The 22,626-nt window shown below is 44.1% G+C and overlaps 1 pseudogene; it reads right to left on the bottom strand.

The window, feature by feature from the left end:
- The window catches only part of LOC120055380, a 97,321-nt pseudogene that overhangs the window by 53,698 nt on the left and 20,997 nt on the right, over window positions 1-22,626 (bottom strand).

Raw genomic sequence — 22,626 nt, 5'->3', positions numbered from 1 at the left:
GGCCTCGGTGTAACGCTCATTCCTTCAACGATAAACGCGAATCCGACCATCACCCCAGGTGAGACAAATCCGCGACTCGTCAGTGAAGAGCACTTTTTGCCAGTCCTGTCTGGTCCAGCGACTGTGGGTTTGTGCCCATAGGCGACGTTGTTGCCGGTGATGTCTGGTGAGGACCTGCCTTACAACAGGCCTACAAGCCCTCAGTCCAGCCTCTCTCAGCCTATTGTGGACAGTCTGAGCACTGATGGAGAGATTGTGCGTTCCTGGTGTACCTCGGGCAGGTGTTGTTGCCATCCTGTACCTGTCCTGCAGCTGTGATGTTCGAATGTACCGAACCTGTGCAGGTGTTGTTACACATGGTCTGCCACTGGGAGGACGATCAGCTGTCCGTCCTGTCTCCCTGTAGCGCTGTCTTAGACACAGTACGGACATTGCAATATATTGCCCACATCTGCAGTCCTCAGGCCTCCTTGCAGCATGCCTAAGGCACGTTCACGCAGATGAGCAGGGACCCTGGGCATCTTTCTTTTGGTGTTTTTCAGAGTCAGTAGAAAGGCCTCTTTAGTGTTCTAAGTTTTCATAACCATGACTTGAATTGCCTGCTGTGTGTAAGCGGTAAGTGTCTTAACGACCGTTCAAAAAGGTGCATGTTCATAAATTATTTATGGTTCATTGAAAAAGCATGGGAAACAGTGTTTAAACCCTTTACAATGAAGATCTGTGAAGTTATTTGGATTTTTACGAATTATCTTTGAAAGACAGGGTCCTGAAAAAGGGACGTTTCTTTTTTTGCTGAGTTTATAATATCAGAGAATGTGAACAACACGAAACAGTTTAACTTACAAAAATAGTTTTGTATCAAACCATCTGCTAACACAACTAGGCGTGAAATCTTTTCCTCGTGGACCCAGACACACACTTCAGCGGCCCATATGTGGTTGTACACCAGATGAAGAATAAACTAATTCTAAGCATGTTGAAAAAAGTCCTCTGAGCCATAGCAGATAACAGAAGCATCCAGGCATTTAATTGTAATATAGGGGACGGTATGTTCCTAAATTGTAGAACGCATAACTAACACCCATTTTAGCCTGACCATTCAAATAATTAAACACAGAAGAAGTGGAGAGAGGCAGAAAGATAAAGAAAGAGATAGCAGACAAGGGGTTTATGGGGGCTCATGCCAGAGCATGACATTATGATAACAGGTCTGTGTTCCCAACATGTGCTATCCGACCTATGGGCTCATCAGCATAAATCCTGTAAGACGGGGCTGCAGGCAAGAGACTTGGGCTGGCTTTAGTCACATAGAGATGAGCAACAGATACACACAGCACAGAAGGGCCAGGGTAAACACTGCACACTGTTACAGTCAATGCTCTGGAGGAAAGAAAGACAGAGAGACAGAGAGAGAAAGAGAGAGAGAGGATAGCGCTGGCTGTTAATATTCATGAGTTTTCCCTCTTATCAGCTCAAACAGATTTATGTCCCGTGTCATGTGGCGCGATCAGAGCTCAGGCAGAACCACCACGGCTCTAGTGACTGCTGCCACACATACAGCTGATTACCATGACCTAGTGAAGGACAGACACACAGAAAGGGAGGGAGGGAGCGGAGAGCGAGTGAGAAAACAATCAAGAGAGATGCAATAGAGAAAGAGAGGCATGAGAGGGATGGAGAAAGAGAGGATAGAGAGGGATGGTGAGATATAGATGTATATTAATAGTAGAAAGAGAGAGAGAGAGATAAATAGTAGAGCGAAAAGAGCTGGAGCGAGGGAGGTGAGTGGGTGAGTGAGAAAATGGTGGCGCGAGAGCCTGGGGATTTGAACAATAATTCCCTTCTAAAATTAGTCTCATTTTTCAGAAACTTTTCCATAATGGAGTAATCTGCAGAGCAGCGATGGGGTTGCTGCTCTGCCAGTCCTGAGGGAGGCCAGGTGAGAGATGGATCTGCTGCTCCAGATTATTCTGATCCAAACTAGTTAAACACTGGCTCAGAGACAGAATAGATAGATGAGGGGGCAACTTGTACAGTTGTACACATTTCTATCTAATTCGGTCTAGGTGGTAGGTACAGGGGTAAATGCCCATCTGTGATAGAATGTCTTGTGCTGACTCCTTGGAGTCCATGTAGACTGGAATGTCTACATGGACACTTTCCACAGGGATGATAAACTGTCATGTAGGCTGCCCCTCAGGGATAAATAAAGATAAGTGAATAGAATTGGATTAAGGTCCATTCAAGGGGATAGACAGACACCTCACCTGTGAGAGAAGCAGTTCTTGGAGAGATTCAGGTAAGAGAGATCAGCACAACATCCCCTCAGCAGAGCGCCAAATAACTTTTATGGAGAGAAACCAATTCATTAGTATTCATTATGTTTACACAACAACAAATACATACAAATATCAATCATGAAAATAAGCTTTGCAGTTTCATGGTCATTTTCCTAAGAGTCAAGATTACAATCTGTTAGCAAAAATGCAAATGTTCTGACAAATCTATTAACAATAAAATAAAATTACAATTTCAAAAAGTCCACCAGACTCTCGACAGGGGAGATTACATTGGAGAAAACAAGATATGAAACCAATAACATCGTCACGATAACTCATCCATAAAGAGAGTGTTCTCCTTTCATCCCAAAAAGACCCCAGAGGAAGAGGAGTGAGTTGGGAACAAGTAATGACAGAACAGAAGCTTTCTGTCTCAGAATACATTCATATTCTATACAAAATTCATGCTCAACATTTGAGGTAAATTCTTCCTGTTTTTAGGGCAGAATGTTCCTCCCAAAGTTATACAGATGAAATGTCATGCTCATACGTTTGTAAACTACAGAACTGTTATATAGCCCAATTAGCGCATCCACACCTCCACTTCAATTACTACAAAGTCCACTTCATTATGCGTGTTAGTTAGACTATCCTGATCATAGATCAGACAGTGTATGTTAAGCGTCTTTAACTGTATGATCAAAGCATGAAGCAGTCAGAGTGGAGACACTACTAACCGAGTCCACAGTGCAGTCGGTCCCAGAGAGGTCCAGATGAAACAGGCAATTAGTCTGGGCTAGGAACAGGTACATGTTCTGGAGAGTGATAAACAGAGAGACAGTCAGTGTGTTTGTGTATGTTGCATGCCTGTACTGTACATGTGGAGGTTATGTGTGGTCTCACCGTAGCATCCTCCCCAGACAGAATCCCAGGGTTCTTACTCAGGTCCAGGTGAAGCAGAGAGTTGGTGTAGTCATCACTGGAGCAGAGGGCCTGTGAGAGAGACACCACACCTGAGAGAGAGACAAATTAATTAATTAAGAAATAGTCTGTTGACATAGAGAAAATACGGTAACTGCAGCAGGAGAGGGAAAGAGTCACTAATCACATAAAACCCTCATCTGAAACCAAAATCAGCACTATTAACCAGACAACTATCAGAGCCATCCACTAATCACATAAAACCCTCATCTGAAACCAAAATCAGCACTATTAACCAGACAACTATCAGAGCCATCCACTAATCACATAAAACCCTCATCTGAAACCAAAATCAGCACTATTAACCAGACAACTATCAGAGCCATCCACTAATCACATAAAACCCTCATCTGAAACCAAAATCAGCACTATTAACCAGACAACTATCAGAGCCATCCACTAATCACATAAAACCCTCATCTGAAACCAAAATCAGCACTATTAACCAGACAACTATCAGAGCCATCCACTAATCACATAAAACCCTCCATCTGAAACCAAAATCAGCACTATTAACCAGACAACTATCAGAGCCATCCACTAATCACATAAAACCCTCCATCTGAAACCAAAATCAGCACTATTAACCAGACAACTATCAGAGCCATCCACTAATCACATAAAACCCTCCATCTGAAACCAAAATCAGCACTATTAACCAGACAACTATCAGAGCCATCCACTAATCACATAAAACCCTCCATCTGGAACCAAAATCAGCACTATTAACCAGACAACTATCAGAGCCATCCACTAATCACATAAAACCCTCATCTGAAACCAAAATCAGCACTATTAACCAGACAACTATCAGAGCCATCCACTAATCACATAAAACCCTCCATCTGAAACCAAAATCAGCACTATTAACCAGACAACTATCAGAGCCATCCACTAATCACATAAAACCCTCATCTGAAACCAAAACAAAAGTATGTGGATATAATCGGCCCATCACATTAGAGCAGCAAATTAAAATCTATTTTTAAATCTCTTCATTGCAGAAAATACAGTTTCTTCTTAATAAGAGAAACAAAATAGTAAGAGCAGGTTTAGTAAGCAAGTGAACTCAATACATCCTAATTTGGCCAAAATGAGGGCAGACATGCAGGGCAAGACTTTGTACTTTCATGTTGGCTTTGAAGCCTGGAACGAAAGTCTACAGTTAGAGCAATGAAGCAAAGACTGTTAGTAACTTAGCCCTGTGTTCTACCAAACTGTTAGTAATTTAGCCCTGTGTTCTACCAAACTGTTAGTAACTTGCCCTGTGCTCTACCAAACTGTTAGTAACTTGCCCTGTTCTCTACCAAACTGTTAGTAACTTGCCCTGTTCTCTACCAAACTGTTAGTAACTTGCCCTGTGCTCTACCAAACGGTTAGTAACTTGCCCTGTGTTCTACCAAACTGTTAGTAACTTGCCCTGTGCTCTACCAAACTGTTAGTAACTTGCCCTGTTCTCTACCAAACTGTTAGTAACTTGCCCTGTGTTCTACCAAACTGCTAGTAACTTGCCATGTGCTCTACCAAACTGTTAGTAACTTGCCCTGTGCTCTACCAAACTGTTAGTAACTTGCCCTGTGCTCCACCAAACTGTTAGTAACTTGCCCTGTGCTCCACCAAACTGTTAGTAACTTGCCCTGTGTTCTACCAAACTGTTAGTAACTTGCCCTGTGCTCCACCAAACTGTTAGTAACTTGCCCTGTGCTCCACCAAACTGTTAGTAACTTGCCCTGTGCTCCACCAAACTGTTAGTAACTTGCCCTGTGCTCCACCAAACTGTTAGTAACTTGCCCTGTGCTCCACCAAACTGTTAGTAACTTGCACTGTGCTCTACCAAACTGTTAGTAACTTAGCCCTGTGATCTACCAAACTGCTAGTAACTTAGCCCTGTGATCTACCAAACTGTTAGCAACTTGCCCTGTACTCTACCAAACTGTTAGTAACTTGCCCTGTTCTCTACCAAACTGTTAGTAACTTGCCCTGTGCTCTACCAAACGGTTAGTAACTTGCCCTGTGCTCTACCAAACTGTTAGTAACTTGCCCTGTGCTCTACCAAACTGCTAGTAACTTAGCCCTGTTCTCTACCAAACTGTTAGTAATTTAGCCCTGTGTTCTACCAAACTGTTAGTAATTTGCCCTGTGCTCTACCAAACTGTTGGTAATTTAGCCCTGTGTTCTACCAAACTGTTAGTAACCTATCCCTGTGCTCCACCAAACTGTTAGTAATTTAGCCCTGTGTTCTACCAAACTGCTAGTAACTTAGCCCTGTTCTCTACCAAACTGTTAGTAACTTGCCATGTTCTCTACCAAACTGTTAGTAACTTGCCATGTTCTCTACCAAACTGTTAGTAACTTGCCATGTTCTCTACCAAACTGTTAGTAACTTGCCCTGTTCTCTACCAAACTGTTAGTAACTTGCCCTGTTCTCTACCAAACTGTTAGTAACTTGCCCTGTGTTCTACCAAACTGTTAGTAACTTGCCCTGTGCTCTACCAAACTGTTAGTAACTTGCCCTGTTCTCTACCAAACTGTTAGTAACTTGCCCTGTTCTCTACCAAACTGTTAGTAACTTGCCCTGTGTTCTACCAAACTGTTAGTAACTTGCCCTGTTCTCTACCAAACTGTTAGTAACTTGCCCTGTGCTCTACCAAACTGTTAGTAACTTGCCCTGTGCTCTACCAAACTGTTAGTAACTTGCCCTGTGCTCTACCAAACTGCTAGTAACTTGCCCTGTTCTCTACCAAACTGTTAGTAACTTGCCCTGTGCTCTACCAAACGGTTAGTAACTTGCCCTGTGCTCTACCAAACGGTTAGTAACTTGCCCTGTGCTCTACCAAACTGTTAGTAACTTGCCCTGTGCTCTACCAAACTGCTAGTAACTTAGCCCTGTTCTCTAACAAACTGTTAGTAATTTAGCCCTGTGTTCTACCAAACTGTTAGTAACCTATCCCTGTGCTCCACCAAACTGTTAGTAATTTGCCCTGTGCTCTACCAAACTGTTAGTAATTTAGCCCTGTGTTCTACCAAACTGTTAGTAACCTATCCCTGTGCTCCACCAAACTGTTAGTAATTTAGCCCTGTGTTCTACCAAACTGCTAGTAACTTAGCCCTGTGTTCTACCAAACTGTTAGTAATGAACCACATACAGTGGCAGAACTAACTCTGCTTTACGAAACTACTGCCACCATATAGTAGATTATGTTAATCCCTAATTCACCTAGAATAAAGATGAAATTAGCAGACAGCAGACAGGCATGTTGCATTGTGCTGTACTCAGAGGCAATCCTTCTTCTGTAAATCTATCTAGTTTCAATGTTTATTTGTCACGTGCACAGTGTAAAATAGTACAGTAAAATGTTTTCTTGCAAACTCTTTCCCAACAATGCAGTATTCACTATCAAGGTGAGTAAATATATAAACTCAGCAAAAAAAAGAAATGTCCCTTTCTCAGGACCCTGTCTTTCATAGATAATGAGCGGGATCGATTTGGAGGTGGAGGGTCCGTCAGGGTCTGGGGCGGTGTGTCACAGCATCATCGGACTGAGCTTGTTGTCATTGCAGGCAATCTCAACGCTGTGCGTTACAGGGAAGACATCCTCCTCCCTCATGTGGTACCCTTCTTGCAGGCTCATTCTGACATGACCCTCCAGCATGACAATGCCACCAGCCATACTGCTCATTCTGTGCGTGATTTCCTGCAAGACAGTAATGTCAGTGTTCTGCCATGGCCAGCAAAGTGCCCGGATCTCAATCCCATTGAGCACGTCTGGGATCTGTCGGATCGCAAGGTGAGGGCTAGGGCCATTCCCCCCAGAAATGTCCGGGAACTTGCAGGTGCCTTGGTGGAAGAGTGGGGTAACATCTCACAGCAAGAACTGGCAAATTTGGTGCAGTCCATGAGTAGGAGATGCACTGCAGTACTTAATGCAGCTGGTGGCCACACCAGATACTGACTGTTACTTTTGATTTTGACCCCCCTTTGTTCAGGGACACATTATTCAATTTATGTTAGTCACATGTCTGTGGAACTTGTTCAGTTTATGTCTCAGTTGTTGAATCTAGTTATGTTCATACAAATATTTACACAAGTTTGCTGAAAATAAATGCAGTTGACAGTGAGAGGACGTTTCTTTTTTTGCTGAGTTTATATATAAATAGATTTGAATCATAAATGTGACAAACATAAGAGAACATAAACCATAGGACCCTGTATGGCTCAAGAGTCCCATGTGTCTTTTTTTCTCTCCTGAAAACCCCAGGCCCTATATGAGGTCATGAGGTTCCGAGAGCAGTGGAGCGGTGACCACCACACGGGGGCACTGTGGCCCAGGGGACAGAGAGGACAGAGGGATGAACACACCCTTAGAGGAGAGGGACGTCTTGGAGAGGTTGAGCAGACGAAGGCCTTTGTTGAGGCGACACACCAGTTGGATGAGGTTTGACACTCCTGGAGAGAAACGCATATGGGAGTAAGTTGTCAGAGTGAAAGAAACACACACACACACACACACACAGAGATCAGAGAAAATACACACCCTTGACAACACCATACACTACCGGTCAAAAGTTTTATAACACCTACTCATTCAAGGGTTTTTCTTTATTTTTACTTTTTTCTACATTGTAGAATAATAGTGAAGACATCAAAACTATGAAATAACACATATGGAATCATGTAGTAACCAAACAATTGTAAAACAAATCGAAATATATTTTACATTTGAGATTCTTCAAATAGCCACCCTTTGCCTTGATGACAGCTTTGCACACTCTTGGCATTCTCTCAACCAGCTTCATGAGGCAGTCACCTTGAATGCATTTCAATTAACAGGTGTGCCTTCTTAAAAGTTAATTTGTGGAATTTCTGTCCTTCTTAATGCGTTTGAGCCAATCAGTTGTGTTGGGACAAGGTAGGGGAGTATACAGAAGACAGCCCTATTTGGTTAAAGACCAAGTCTATATTTTGACAAGAACAGCTCAAATAAGCAAAGAGAAATGACAGTTCATCATTACTTTAAGACATGAAGGTCAGTCAGTCTGAAAAATGTCAAGAACTTTGAAAGTTTCTTCAAGTGCAGTCTCAAAAACCATCAAGCGCTATGATGAAACTGGCTCTCATGAGGACCGCCACAGAAATGGAAGACGCAGAGTTACCTCTGCTGGAGAGGATAAGTTCATTAGAGTTTACTGCACCTCAGATTGCAGCCCAAATAAATGCTTCACAGAGTTCAAGAGTTCGAGTTTAACAGACACATCTCAACATCAACTGTTCAGAGGAGACTGTGTGAATCAGGCCTCCATGGTCGAGTTGCTGCAAAGAAACCACTACTAAAGGACACCAATATTAATAAGAGACTTGTTAGGGCCAAGAAACCTGAGCAATGGAGATTAGACCGGTGGAAATATTTCCTTTGGTCTGGAGTCCAAATTGGAGATTCTTGGTTCCAACCGCTGTGTCGTTGTGAGACGCGGTGTGGGTGAACGGATGATCTCTGCATGTGTATTTCCCACCGTAATGCATGGAGGAGGAGGTGTTATGGTGTGTGGGTGCTTTGCTGGTGACACTGTCTGTGATTTATTTAGAATTCAAGGCACACTTAACCAACATGGCTACCACAGCATTCTGCAGCAATACGACATCCCATCTGGTTTGGGCTTAGTGGGACTATCATTTGTTTTTCAACAGGACAATGACCCAACACACCTCCAGACTGTGTAAGGGTTATTTTACCAAAAAGGAGAGTGATGGAGTGCTGCATCAGATGACCTGGCCGCCACAATCCCCCAACCTCAACCAAATTGAGATGGTTTGGGATGAGTCGGTCCGCAGAGTCCGACTCTCGCTACATATTCGTTGCCAAACCCATTGGCTCCAGGTCATCTATAAGTATTTGCTAGGTAAAGCTCCACCTTATCTCAGCTCACTGGTCACCATAGCAACACCCACCAGTACGCGCTCCAGCAGGTATATTTCACTGGTCACCATAGCAACACCCACCCGTAGCACACGCTCCAGCAGGTATATTTCACTGGTCATCCCCAAAGCCAACACCTCTTTTGGCCGGCTTTCCTTCCAGTTCTCTGCTGCCAATGACTGGAACGAATTGCAAAAATCACTTAAGTTGGAGACTTATATCTCCCTCACTAACTTTAAGCGTTAGCGGTCAGAGCAGCTTACCGATCGCTGCAGCTGTACACAGCCCATCTGTAAATAGCCCATCCAACCAACTACCTACCTCATCCCCATATTTGTTTTTGTTTTTTCCCATGTGTAACTCTGTGTTGTTGTTTTTGTCGCACTGCTTTGCTTTATCTTGGCCAGGTCGCAGTTGTAAATGAGAACTTGTTCTCAACTGGCCTAACGTTACCTGGTTAAATAAAGGTGAAATAAAAAATTAAATAAATAAAAGAGTGAAGGAAAAGCAGCCAAAAAGTGCTCAGCATATGTGGGAACTCCTTCAAGACTGTTGGAAAAGCATTCCAGGTGAAGCTGGTTGAGAGAATGCCAAGAGTGTGCAAAGCTGTCATCAAGGCAAAGGGTGGCTATTTGAAGAATCTTGTATAACACTTTTTTGGTTACTACATGATTCCTTTATGTGTTATTTCATAGTTTTAAAGTCTTCACTATTATTCTACAATGTAGAAAATAGTAAAAATAAAATCAAAACCCTTGAATGAGTAGATGTTCTAAAACTTTTGATTGGTAGTGTGTACATGGTCAGCAAAATCAACACACACACATATGTGCATAATCTACGCAGACAAAAAACTAATCTAGTACATGGCGTCTACAGGCACACAGACACACAGTGATGTGAGTGGGAGTGACAGGTGTCAGAAAGGCACATTCTGATGTACTAATGAGAGTTCTTGGCACGCAGACAACCCTGACTCACAATGGAGGACACACACACACACACACACACACACACACACACACACACACACACACACACACACACACACACACACAATCTGCAGAGTAAACAGCAAACACTGAGAAAGATGGACCCAGACTGGCATTCACACACATTACTGATGCTGAAAAAGAGTGAATGAGTAACAGAGTGCCTCTGAGGCTCCTGTACCTTGGTTGTCCAGGGGGTTGTGGGCCAGGTTGAGCGAGTGGATCACAGAGGCAGGGTTTTCAGACAGAGCTGTCGCCATTTTCTGAGGGAAGTCTCTAAAATAGTCAATATGGAAAGAAGATGGATTAAATATTGTTTTGATGCTTGCTGTGATACATTATACATCAGAGTAAGTCTGAGTCATGGTAGAGAAAAATCTAAAGTCAGGAGTGAAGTCAGAATGGCAAGACAGGAATAAGACAGATAAAAGAGGAGATGAAAGAGAGAAATGACATATCAGGAGAATGGGAGGAGTCTCACGATTTGAGGCCAGCGTTCTCCAGAGTGAGTTCTTCCAGACTGCTGGACTTACTGACGGTGTGAAGGACCTGCTCCACCACCTCTGACCCCTGGGGCGACACAGAGAGAGACTGTTACATGAACAGGCCCAGCTCCTGTTCTAACCAACTAGGAAAGAATGAAAACCTGGTAGCCTTGTCTAAACACAGACAGAAAACTAGATATCACATGCAATCAGTAATGTAGAGTGGATAGTTACAATGCGCATGTCTTTGCAGTAGAGTTTGGTGAACCAAGTGTTGTACGCCATGGAAGCAACCATCACCGCCAGGTCCCTGAAATAGACACAATTTCAGCCTTAGATTAAAAAAATGAAATACATTCCTACAGCCAAACAAAAACAATTATCCAGCAAAACAACTTTATCAGAGAGAGCCGTAGGGATGGATTGGGAGATTATGTATGATTCTGCAGCACACTCTCCCTGTTGGGGCGGTGGGAAAGAGCGAGATGGAGCAAAACTGATAGCGAGAGAGCCCGAGGAAGGAGAGAGGGCAGAGAGGGGGATCGATGGGCTGACTGAGGGAGGCCAGGTCAGTGGATTACTCAGTGTGAGGTTCCACAGAGCCGTGTTTTGATCCTAGCCAACGGCCTAAAACCGTTTTATCCTGCCCAACACACCATGTGTCCAGTAGGAGGGAGAGACAGAGGGATGCAGGGAGATAGACAGACAGGGGGGCGGAGGGAGAGAGAGACAGGGGGCGGAGGGAGAGAGAGACAAGGTAACAGAAGGAAAGCGAGAGAGACAGAGGGACGGAGGGAGAGAGAGAGACAGAGGGACAGAGGGAGAGAGACAGGGACGAAGGGAGAGAGACAGGGACGAAGGGAGAGAGACGGGGACAGAGGGAGAGAAACGGGGAGAGAGGCAGGGGGACGGAGGGCAAGAGACAGTTGGACGGAGGGCGAGAGACAGGGGGACGGAGGGCGAGAGACAGGGGGACGGAGGGCGAGAGACAGGGGGACGGAGGGCGAGAGACAGGGGGACGGAGGGCGAGAGACAGGGGGACGGAGGGCGAGAGACAGGGGGACGGAGGGCGAGAGACAGAGGGATGGAAGGAAAGAGGCAGAGAGCGAGAGAGAAAGTGGCAGAGAGAGGAAGCAGCAAACAGAGACCAACAGAGAGAAAGTGGCAGAGAGAGGAAGCAGCAAACAGAGACCAACAGAGAGAAAGTGCAACATATTGAGATAGAGCTCTTAAAAGGGAATGCCCTCAATTACATTAGGGCCCAGTCCAGTGTATGGCTGAGGGCTGCGTTCTCATTTCACATGCCACCATGGAGAGGACTTCCCTCTGGCTGGCCAAATGATGTGTGTGGTGTGCGTGTGTGTACACTCCACAACCTCTCCCAGTGTTCCCCACCAGCCAACAGCAGCACCCTCTTACCCTGGATTACTGGAACGATTTCCCTGAATCAACAATTCCACTAAAAGGGTGAGCTTCTCTTCTAGTCCATGTCTACGAGCGCTATCTATCCCCTTGGGGCCTGTAAGGCACTAGAGTATGACAGACTGCCAGCTATACTCCAGAGACACACACACACAGGAACCAGGTTTAGCTCGCTGTGGGGGTGAAGTTTGAACCCCCTGGGTTATTCCTGCAGGGCCAGACAGGCAGCAGAGAGAGAAAGGTGTCCACAGGAAGAATGAAATGAAATACAGTAGAAGAGTACAGCAGTCAGCAGACAAAGCATGGTGTCGGAGGCTGTAACTGTAGAAGGCAGAAATCAGAAGACATTGGGGGAATGTGAAATGACGGCCCAGAGTGATGCACCACAAATGCCTCCTGGTAGGGAGACAGGGAAGTCGGACAGTCAGAGGGTCAGCCTACAGGACGTGCTGGAACTAGAGGACCTGACAGTCACTTCATAGGACTACAGTCAAGTCTCAAATCACCTGCACGTTATTCTCATGTCATATTCACATCTCAGAAAAGGTGGTGTATTTGTATTTGTTATGCTGCCAAAGCAGCAGCTGCTCTTCGTGGGGTCCAGCAAAATGAAGGCAGTTTATACAATTTTAAAGACATTACAATACATTCACAGATTTCACAACACACTGTGTGCCCTCAGGCCCCTACTCCACCACTACCACATATCTACAGTACTAAATCCATGTTTCTGTATAGTGCGTATGTTATCGTGTGTGTGTGTGTGTGTGTGTGTGTGTGTGTGTGTGTGTGTGTGTGTGTGTGTCTGCCAATGTTTGTGTTGCTTCACAGTCCCCGCTGTTCCATACGTTTTTTTTAATCTGTTTTTTAAATCTAATTTTACTGCTTGCGTCAGTTACTTGATGTTAGAACAGAACAGGTGGTGTACCTGCTGTCCAGGGTTACAGAACAGGTGGTGTACCTGCTGTCCAGGGTTACAGAACAGAACAGGTGGTGTACCTGCTGTCCAGGGTTACAGAACAGAACAGGTGGTGTACCTGCTGTCCAGGGTTACAGAACAGAACAGGTGGTGTACCTGCTGTCCAGGGTTACAGAACAGAACAGGTGGTGTACCTGCTGTCCAGGGTTGCAGAACAGAACAGGTGGTGTACCTGCTGTCCAGGGTTACAGAACCTTACAGGTGGTGTACCTGCTGTCCAGGGTTACAGAACCTTACAGGTGGTGTACCTGCTGTCCAGGGTTACAAAACATTACAGGTGGTGGTGTACCTGCTGTCCAGGGTTAGGGTTACAGAACAGGTGGTGTACCTGCTGTCCAGGGTTACAGAACCTTACAGGTGGTGTACCTGTTGTCCAGGGTTACAGAACCTTACAGGTGGTGTACCTGCTGTCCAAGGTTACAGAACAGGTGGTGTACCTGCTGTCCAGGGTTACAGAACATTACAGGTGGTGTACCTGCTGTCAAGGGTTACAGAACAGGTGGTGTACCTGCTGTCCAGGGTTAGGGTTACAGAACAGGTGGTGTACCTGCTGTCCAGTGTTACAGAACATTACAGGTGGCGTACCTGCTGTCCAGGGTTACAGAACATTACAGGTGGTGTACCTGCTGTCCAGGGTTACAGAACAGGTGGTGTACCTGCTGTCCAGGGTTACAGAACAGGTGGTGTACCTGCTGTCCAGGGTTACAGAACAGAACAAGTGGAAAACTGTTTTCTGCCCCTCCCAAAAGATAGAATTTGTAGATAATTGGCCCTCTTTCTGGGACTCACCCACAAACAGGACCAACCCTGGCCTGCTGAGGAGTGACGGACTCCATCCTAACTGGAGGGGTGCTCTCATCTTATCTACCAACATAGACAGGGCTCTAACTCCTCTAGCTCCACAATGAAATAGGGTGCAGGCCAGGCAGCAGGCTGTTAGCCAGCCTGCCAGATTAGTGGAGTCTGCCACTAGCACAGTCAGTGTAGTCAGCTCAGCTATCCCCATTGAGACCGGGTCTGTGCCTCGACCTAGGTTGGGCAAAACTAAACATGGCGGTGTTCGCCTTAGAAATCTCACTAGGATAAAGACCTCCTCCATTCCTGCCATTATTGAAAGAGATCTTGATACCTCACATCTCAAAATAGGGCTACTTAATGTTCGATCCCTCACTTCAAAGGCAGTTATAGTCAATGAACTAATCACTGATCATAATCTTGTGATTGGCCTGACTGAAACATGGCTTAAGCCTGATGAATTAACTGTGTTAAATGAGGCCTCACCTCCTGGTTACACTAGTGACCATATAATTGTATTTCAATTTACAAAAAAAATTATGACGTTTTCGTCTTTTGAGCTTCTAGTCATGAAATCTATGCAGCCTACTCAATCACTTTTTATAGCTACTGTTTACAGGCCTCCTGGGCCATATACAGCGTTCCTCACCGAGTTCCCTGAATTCCTATCGGACCTTGTAGTCATAGCAGATAATATTCTAATTTTTGGTGATTTTAATATTCACATGGAAAAGTCCACAGACCCACTCCAAAAGGCTTTTGGAGACATCATCGACTCAGTGGGTTTTGTCCAACATGTCTCTGGACCTACTCACTGCCACAGTCATACTCTGGACCTAGTTTGGTCACATGGAATAAATGTTGTAGATCTTAATGTTTTTCCTCATAATCCTGGACTATCGGACCACCATTTTTTTACGTTTGCAATCGCAACAAATAATCTGCTCAGACCCCAACCAAGGATCATCAAAAGCCGTGCTATAAATTCTCAGACAACACAAAGATTCCTTGATGCCCTTCCTGACTCCCTCTGCCTACCCAAGGACGTCAGAGGACAAAAAATCCGTTAACCACCTAACTGAGGAACTCAATTTAACCTTGTGCAATACCCTAGATGCAGTTGCACCCCTAAAAACTAAAAACATTTGTCATAAGAAACTAGCTCCCTGGTATACAGAAAATACCCGAGCTCTGAAGCAAGCTTCCAGAAAATTGGAACGGAAATGGCGCCACACCAAACTGGAAGTCTTCCAACTAGCTTGGAAAGACAGTACCGTGCAGTATCGAAGAGCCCTCACTGCTGCTCGATCATCCTATTTTTCCAACTTAATTGAGGAAAATAAGAACAATCCGAAATTTCTTTTTGATACTGTCGCAAAGCTAACTAAAAAGCAGCATTCCCCAAGTGCGGATGGCTTTCACTTCAGCAGTAATACATTCATGAACTTCTTTGAGGAAAAGATCATGATCATTAGAAAGCAAATTACGGACTCCTCTTTAAATCTGCGTATTCCTCCAAAGCTCAGCTGTCTTGAGTCTGTACAACTCTGCCAGGACCTAGGATCAAGAGAGACACTCAAGTGTTTTAGTACTATATCTCTTGACACAATGATGAAAATAATCATGGCCTCTAAACCTTCAAGCTGCATACTGGACCCTATTCCAACTAAACTACTGAAAGAGCTGCTTCCTGTGCTTGGCCCTCCTATGTTGAACATAATAAACGGCTCTCTATCCACCGGATGTGTACCAAACTCACTAAAAGTGGCAGTAATAAAGCCTCTCTTGAAAAAGCCAAACCATGACCCAGAAAATATAAAAAACTATCGGCCAATATCGAATCTTCCATTCCTCTCAAAAATTTTAGAAAAAGCTGTTGCGCAGCAACTCACTGCCTTCCTGAAGACAAACAATGTATACGAAATGCTTCAGTCTGGTTTTAGACCCCATCATAGCACTGAGACTGCACTTGTGAAGGTGGTAAATTACCTTTTAATGGCGTCAGACCGAGGCTCTGCATCTGTCCTCGTGCTCCTAGATCTTAGTGCTGCCTTTGATACCATCGATCACCACATTCTTTTGGAGAGATTGGAAACCCAAATTGGTCTACACGGACAAGTTCTGGCCTGGTTTAGATCTTATCTGTCGGAAAGATATCAGTTTGTCTCTGTGAATGGTTTGTCCTCTGACAAATCAACTGTACATTTCGGTGTTCCTCACGGTTCCGTTTTAGGACCACTATTGTTTTCACTATATATTTTACCTCTTGGGGATGTCATTCGAAAACATAATGTTAACTTTCACTGCTATGCGGATGACACACAGCTGTACATTTCAATGAAACATGGTGAAGCCCCAAAATTGTCCTCGCTAGAAGCCTGTGTTTCAGACATAAGGAAGTGGGTGGCTGAAAACGTTCTACTTTTAAACTCGGACAAAACAGAGATGCTTGTTCTAGGTACCAAGAAACAAAGAGATCTTCTGTTGAATCTGACAATTAATCTTGATGGTTGTAAAGTCGTCTCAAATAAAACTGTGAAGGACCTCAGCGTTACTCTGGACCCTGATCTCTCTTTTGACGAACATATCAAGACTGTTTCAAGGACAGCTTTTTTCCATCTACGTATTATTGCAAAAATCAGAAACTTTCTGTCCAAAAATGATGCAGAAAAATTAATCCATGCTTTTGTTACTTCTAGGTTAGACTACTGCAGTGCTCTACTTTCCGGCTACCTGGATAAAGCACAAAATAAACTTCAGTTAGTGCTAAACACGGCTGCTAGAATCCTGACTAGAACCAAAAAATTTGATCATATTACTCCAGTGCTAGCCTCTCTACACTGGCTTCCTGTTAAGGCAAGGGCTGATTTCAAGGTTTTACTGCTAACCTACAAAGCATTACATTGGCTTGCTCCTACCTATCTTTCCGATTTGGTCCTGCCGTACATACCTACACGTACGCTATGGTCACAAGACGCAGGCCTCCTAATTGTCCCTAGAATTTCTAAGCAAACAGCTGGAGGCAGGGCTTTCTCCTATAGAGCTCCATTTTTATGGAATGGTCTGCCTACCCATGTGAGAGACGCAGACTCAGTCTCAACTTTTAAGTCTTTACTGAAGACTCATCTCTTCAGTGGGTCATATGTTTGAGTGTAGTCTGGCCCAGGAGTGTGAAGGTGAACGGAAAGGCTCTGGAGCAACGAACCGCCCTTGCTGTCTCTGCCTGGCCGGTTCCCCTCTCCCAACTGGGATTCTCTGCCTCTAACACTATTACAGGGGCTGAGTCACTGGCTTACTGGTGCTCTTTCATGCCGTCCCTAGGAGGGGTGCATCACTTGAGTGGGTTGAGTCACTGACGTGATCTTCCTGTCTGGGTTGGCGCCCCCCCTTGGGTTGTGCCGTGGCGGAGAGTTTTGTGGGATATACTCGGCCTTGTCTCAGGATGGTAAGTTGGTGGTTGAAGATATCCCTCTAGTGGTGTGGGGGCTGTGCTTTGGCAAAGTGGGTGGGGTTATATCCTTCCTGTTTGGCCCTGTCCGGGGGTATCAATGGCTGGGGCCACAGTGTCTCCTGACCCCTCCTGTCTCAGCCTCCAGTATTTATGCTGCAGTAGTTTATGTGTCGGGGGCTAGGGTCAGTTTGTTATGTCTGGAGTACTTCTCCTGTCTTATCCGGTGTCCTGTGTGAATTTAAGTATGCTCTCTCTAATTGTCTCTTTTTCTCTTTCTTTCTCTCTCTCGGAGGACCTGAGCCCTAGGACCATGCCTCAGGACTACCTGGCATGATGACTCCTTGCTGTCCCCAGTCCACCTGGCCGTGCTGCTGCTCCAGTTTCAACTGTTCTGCCTGCGGCTATGGAACCCTGACCTGTTCACCGGACGTGCTACCTGTTCCAGACCTGCTGTTTTTAATTCTCTAGAGACCGCAGGAGCGGTAGAGATACTCTTAATGATCAGCTATGAAAAGCCAACTGACATTTACTCCTGAGGTGCTGACTTGCTGCACCCTCGACAACTACTGTGATTATTATTATTTGACCATGCTGGTCATTTATGAACATTTGAACATCTTGGCCATGTTCTGTTATAATCTCCACCCGGCACAGCCAAAAGAGGACTGGCCACCCCTCATAGCCTGGTTCCTCTCTAGGTTTCTTCCTAGGTTTTGGCCTTTCTAGGGAGTTTTTCCTAGCCACCGTGCTTCTACACCTGCATTGCTTGCTGTTTGGGGTTTTAGGCTGGGTTTCTGTACAGCACTTTGAGATATCAGCTGATGTACGAAGGGCTATATAAATAAACATTTGATTTGATTTGATTTGATATACCTGCTGTCCAGGTGGCTGAAGTCCAACAGGTTGAACTCCCTGTTGTCTTGAGAGTGATAGATAGTGTCCACATCCTGAGAGAGAGAGAGAGAGTCAGATTACAAATGCTGTATGATGATACCAGCGACACTATAATACAACTCCATTAATGTTGTACTACATCCGGTGGATGTATTGTGGATATGGTACAGAGTGGTATTCTATTTTTCTTTTTTTTTCTTCAAAATTTCTCCCCAATTTCATGATTACGATCTTGTCTCATCGCTGCATGACTTCGAAACACGACTCACCCAGCCGCGCTTCTTAACACCTGCTCGCTTAACCCGGAAGCCAGCTGCACCAATGTGTCAGATGAATCACTATTCAACTGACGACCGAAGTCAGCCTGCAGGCGCCCGGCCCGCCACAAGGAGTCGCTAGAGAGCGATGAGCCAAGCAAAGCCCCCCCGGCCAAACCCTCCCCTAACCCGGACGATGCTGGGCCAATTGTGCGCCGCCATATGAGACTCCCAGTCACTTCCGGTTGTGACACAGCCTGGGATCGAACCCAAGGCTATAGTGACACCGCAACAGTGCGATGCAGTGCCTTAGAACGCTGCGATGCAGTGCCTTAGAACGCTGCGCAGCTTGGGAGGCCCACAGAGTGGTATTCTTACCCACTGAACTTCCTCCTTACAGCCAATGCCATTATAGTCACATAGAGCTGCGTAGGTCTCAGAGAAACCGCCTGAGAGAGCGAAAGTGAGGAGAGTAAAAGGAGAAGGGGCAAGAGATGAAAGAGAAACAGAGCAAGGGGGGGAAGTAAATATTGAGGTGAGATTAAAGACAACAGCATGAAAGAACTTCAGTTAAAAGAGATTAAAATCAGAATTGATCAGATACAGTCATAGATTCATGAATTAATACAATTATGCTCCAGGTGAATTTAAAATGTGTCACTGACTGAACAGAGTGAGTGAGTGAGTGAGTGAGTGAGTGAGTGAGTGAGTGAGTGAGTGAGTGAGTGATTAGCAGAGTGATTACTCTGACTGATTGACTGAGTAGGAGGCTCACCACAGGTTTTCTGAGTCTCGACAGATGATTCAGAGTTTGGTGAAAACTTTTGGACTCCATCAGAGACGTCCCCCTCTGTTCGACAGATGGCTGGACTGAAAGAGAGAGAGCGAGATGAGGGAGAGAAGAAAAAGAAAGATATTAACTTAGTGAAAATATGGATATAGTACTTATTACGCATGTTTGTGACGTGACTGTACTACTACATTAAATGCACAGTATCCTTAATCAAGTTGTATAGTAGATCCAACCCTATTGTCTGGTGTTATCTCTGACCCTAATCATCCTTAGTTCAATAACCCTAACTAACCTTTAATCCATTACTTTAACTTCTTATGGCTGCAGGGGCAGTATTGAGTAGCTTGGATGAAAGGTGCACAGAGGTGCCCAGAGTAAACGGCCTGCTCCTCAGTCATAGTTGCTAATATATGCATATTATTATTATTATTGGATAGAAAACACTCTGACGTTTCTAAAACTGTTTGAATTATGTCTGTGAGTATAACAGAACTCATAAGGCAGGCAAAAACCTGAGAAGTTCCACTTCCTGTTTGGATTTTTTCTGAGGCTGCTAGATTTTCAACCAAGCTCCCAATGAAATTACAGCGAGATATGGATGAGTTGAACAGTGAATAGAACTTTGTCTGATGACTCTAATGTGAAGGGAGGTCGAAGCAGACAGGAATGAGTAATCACTGCCATGAGGTGACCACGCATTGAACACGCGCGTTCACGTGATAGGCAGCTCCGTTCCATCGCTCAACTGAAGTCAATGTAATTCTCCAGTTGGAACGTTATTCAAGATGTATGTTAACAACATTCTTAAGATTGATTCAATACATTGTTTGACATGTTTCTACTGACTGTTACGGAACTTTTGGACATTTCGTCACGTTATAGTGGACGCGCTTTGTGACTTTGGAATTGTTTACCAAACGCGCTAACCAAAGTAGCTAATTGGACATAAATAACGGACATTATCGAACAAATCAAGCATTTATTGTGGACCTAGGATTCCTAGGACTGCATTCTGATGAAGTTCATCAAAGGTAAGGAAACATTTATCATGTATATTCTGGTTTCTGTTGACTCCAACATGGCGGCTAATTTGGCTATTGTTCTGAGCGCCGTCTCAGATTATTGCATGGTTTGCTTTTTCCGTATTTAAAAAAAAAAATCTGACACAGCGGTTGCATTAAGGAGAGGTATATCTATAATTACATGTGTATAACTTGTATTATCATCTCCATTTATGATGAGTATTTCTGTTGAAACGATGTGGCTATGCAAAATCACTTGATGTTTTTGGAACTAGTGAATGTAACGCGCCAATGTAAACTCAGATTTTTTTTACATAAATATGAACTTTATCAAACAAAACATGCATGTATTATGTAACATGAAGTCCTATGAGTGTCATCTGATGAAGATCATCAAAGGTTAGTGATTCATTTTATCTCTATTTCTGCTTTTTTGTGACTGCTATATTTCGCTGGAAAAATGGCTGTGCTTATTGTGGTTTGGTGGTGACCTAACATAATCGTTTGTAGTGCTTTCGCTGAAAAGCATATTTGAAATCAGACACTTTGGTGGGATTAACAACAAGATTACCTTTAAAATGATATAAGACACATGTATGTTTGAGAAATTTTAATTATGAGATTTCTGTTGTTTGAATTTGGTGCCCTGCACTTTCACTGGCTGTTGTCATATCGATCCCGTTAGCGGGATGCAGCCATAAGAAGTTCTTACTCGAGCTCCTTTAACTACAGTTTCTCTGGATCCTGTTAAATTATCTGATCTGCTGGAAAACAGTCCTTTTGGAAGATGATATACTGTGCTGTGGATGAGCCTCTCAGAGGTCAATACCCAGAACACAGCCAATCCTTTTTTTGTGAACAACTTTGTATTGTTATAAAAAAAATGTTTTAATAAAATAAGCATTATTTGTTCTAACTCCCATCTCCCCTCTCCCTTTCTCAGCAGGTGCAACCCATTCCTATTCCTCCCTCTCTCCACACCTCGGGCTCATGTTGTGGAAATATCTATGTATAAAACAAAACATCATGGGTAACTCATCTTATGTTTATATAATTGTTTGTGGGACCACGGCACACATGAATAGAATCAGCCTGCATACAGTACATCGATATTCTATACTGATATTCAAAATACAATTTATAAATTCAATTACACAAGCTATAGAGAGCTCTATTGAAAGAATGTCAAGAAAGTTTTGTAGCCATTGAGTTATGCTGAACTTATGTGGAGGCTTCCATCTGGTCACTAACACTATTTTTGTCGCAGTCAGTCCAGACAACCATACTCGTTTCTGGGGTACTGTGAGAGTCAGTGAAGAGTCATCATTCAACAATAATATAATGTAGAGATGGAGAATGGCAGCGCCAACTATGCTCGACACAGACCTGGCAACCTGTGACCAGAAGGTCTTCACACTGGGGCAGTCCCACATCATGTGACCAGGAGGACTTCACACAGGAAGAGTCCCACATCATGTGACCAGAAGGTCTTCACACTGGGGCAGTCCCACATCATGTGCATGTAGCTTCCAATGTTCATTTGAGAAAAGGAGTAAGTTTAAATTGGCAGCGTTTCCGCGGAGTCAAATAAAATTGGTGATTTAATTTGTAGTGTATTAGTTGATTATTAACATTTCGGAGAACACTGGGACATAGTTCCAGACTCTTTTCCAATCTGTATTTTGTTTGTAGTCCTTAACATCTGTATTCCATACTGTAACTATTGACATTGGTTTACAGAGGTCACTCTTCTTACAGACAACATAGCAAGGTTGGTAGTAGTAGGGGATAGTAAGTTATAAGTAGGACCCTGTTGGGTACTAACTTCTAAACTTGAAATATGAAATATCCTTATTCATGTTACCATATTAGAACTGAGGGTATGGAAATCTACCGAGTGCAGAAAGTACATTCTATCAGAACATGTTATTGTTAAATCTCAGGTATCCTATGGAGAGGAGAAGAGCCGCAGTCTGGTTTCAGTCAACAGGTAAGGTAGGACAGCCGTGAGTTGGGGAGGGGTGAAGAATTTGGGTCGAGGTCAGATCAGATGAAGTGAGAAAGAACAGGCATCACTAAAGTCTTGTCTAGCAACAGATATGTATTGGCTGTCCAGATGTGCAAGGAGGAGACTCAGCATAGGAGGAAGGTATAAATATTTGTGTTTTTGTAAATATGTCTTTGTCTTATGCAGCTGTGTGACCCAGTTGGTGAATAAACTTAGTTTGAGCTTTACTAGTCGTCTGTGAGTTTTACTCTGTTCATTTAGAATCTAACAACCCATAGTGTCTTCTTTTCAGGTCACATGGTCCAGAAAAACTCTTGGCCCTTGCTATGAGTAATATGAATAAAACAAGGTAG

Source organism: Salvelinus namaycush, chromosome 11 (assembly GCF_016432855.1).
Source record: "Salvelinus namaycush isolate Seneca chromosome 11, SaNama_1.0, whole genome shotgun sequence".
NCBI lineage: Eukaryota > Metazoa > Chordata > Actinopteri > Salmoniformes > Salmonidae > Salvelinus > Salvelinus namaycush.
This window is presented reverse-complemented; position numbering and strand designations above follow the sequence as displayed.